We start from the raw sequence: 2500 nt of genomic DNA, 5'->3' as shown, positions 1-2500 counted from the left end.
GGAGAAGTTTCCGGCTAGCATACGCCACTGGATAGACTGTTTCTTCATCATACTGAAGGAGCACAGCTCCAAGACCAACTGAAGAGGCATCTGTCCTTAGAACAAAGGGTTTATTTATCTCTGGAATATGAAGAATAGGAGCATCAATGAAGTATTTCTTAATAATCTCAAATATGTTTTCTTCCTCACTATTCCATTGTAGTGGTTCTTTCACTTCCTTTTTAAGCTTTGCTGTTAATGATGACGTTAAGCTAGACAAATTTGGGATGAACTGTCGATAAAAATTAACAGAACCTAAAAAGCTTCTTAATAACTTCTTAGTTTTTGGAATTTGAATTTGTTGCAAAGATAAAATTTTATCATTCAGGGGTCTGATTATATTATTACCTACTTCAAAACCCAAATATTTAACTTTCTCATAACAAAAATGACATTTTGATGGACGGGCTGTAAGACCATGATCTCTCAATCTTCGAAGTACCTCACTCAAGGTTTCCAAATGTTCCTGGAAAGTATTAGACATCACAAATATGTTATCAAAATAGATAGAGATATGATTCATTCCCTGAAAGATTTTCTTCATCAATCTAACGTAGGTGGCACATGCAGTAACTAGTCCAAAGGGTAGCCTCTTATATTGCATTAAACCACGGTAAGTAGGGGAAAGCCGTTAGAGGTCTTGCATTAGGGTCCAACATAACCTGATGATAGGCTTTTGTGATATCCAATTCTGTAATAAAAGACATATTACGAAATTTAAATAAATCTTCATCAATTGAGGGCATAGGTTCAGAATCGAACTTTGTTACTGAATTGAGTGCACGAAAATCTAGTGCTAACCTGAATGTGTTGTCAGGTTTCTTTATCATGACAATAGGATTACAATAATCAGACTTACTTTCTTCAATTATCCCAAGTTTCAGTAATTTATCTACTTCTTTACATACTTCCTCCTTAAGATGTGCTGGTACTGGGTACATTTTCTTTCGAATAGGCTCTGTTGACGTTAATTCAATCTTGTGCATTATGGTAGAAGTACAACCTGGTATCTCCGAGAAGGACTTCTGAAAAATTATCCAGTACTTCTTCTAGTTTCCCTTTTTGTTCAGGAGTTAAAGTTGGACAGATATCTAATTCAGAAGTTATTTCTTCTTCAACACAAGGTATAGGATCTTCGATGTCTTCGCTCAAAACTATTACATGAGAGGTTACACAGCAATAATCTGAAATTGAACTATTCAGATTTTCATCAGCCACTGATAACACATTCTGTGACCTGTAAAAATATGCCTTCAGCAAGTTAACATGAAATGTTTTTGGCTTACCTTTCACATCGATTATGTAATCAACACTATTGAGTTTCCGCAGAACTTTAAATGGTCCTTGCCATTCAACTAACAACTTATTGTGTTCTGTTGGCAGTAATAGTAACACCTCATCATTGACTTTAAACTGCCTACGAGTACTTTTCTTGTCAAAGTACGTACTGTAGATTTCCATTGAAGTCTTTATATTTTCCTGGGCTATTTTTGAAGTTTCCTCTAGCCTGTTTCTAAGATCAAAAAGAAAAGAATAAACATTTTGGGTATCATTAGAAAGGCCAGTATTAGTCCATATCTCATTCAATATTAGTAGTGGTCCCCTTACTTGGTATCCATAAAGGAGTTCAAATGGGGAAAAACCAAGAGTGTCAGAAGGAATCTCCCTCATAGCAAACAGGGCACAAGGTAAATATCTATGCCATTCTCTAGGTTGCAAATGACACAATTTCTTCAATATGGATTTGAGAACAGAGTGTTGCCTTTCACAACGACCATTGCCAGCTGGATGATACGGAGTAGTAAACAATGGTTTTACTCCCAGCATTTGGTACACATGTTCCATAAGTTCTGATGTGAACTGCTTTCCTCTATCAGATATTATTTCCTTTGGTATTCCTACCCTAGAAAATATTTGCATAAGAGCATCTGCAACATCAACAGTGGTTATGGTCTTCATAGGAATTGCTTCAGGAAATCCTGTAGCATAATCAATCATTGTTAAAATAAACCTGTGACCTTCAGATGTGCTTGGATTCAGTGGACCCACTATGTCAATTCCTACTCGGCTAAAAGGAATGGAAACTACTGGCATTTTTACCATAGAGACCCTTTTATGTCTACCTTTACTTGTGTTCCTCTGACAGTTATCGCAAGATCTACAATATGCATACACATCTGTACACATTCCTGGCCAGAAATATAGTTCTCTGATTTTTTTTAGGGTTTTGCGATGACTAAAGTGTCCTGCCACAGGTAAATCATGAGCCAATTTAAGAACAACCTTTCTAAGTTTAAGAGGAACAACTAAATAAAATTTATTGGCAATTCTTGAATTGTTTGCATTTATAATTTCCTTATACAAAACTTCATTTCTCAGTACATACCTGTACTCCACTTTTGAGTTTTTTGTTATGGTGTTGGCTTGACAGTCTTTCCTGATCGATTCCAGGGTGGCACAT

This window comes from Palaemon carinicauda, chromosome 23 (genome assembly GCF_036898095.1).
Source record: "Palaemon carinicauda isolate YSFRI2023 chromosome 23, ASM3689809v2, whole genome shotgun sequence".
NCBI classification, from domain to species: domain Eukaryota; kingdom Metazoa; phylum Arthropoda; class Malacostraca; order Decapoda; family Palaemonidae; genus Palaemon; species Palaemon carinicauda.
This window is presented reverse-complemented; position numbering follows the sequence as displayed.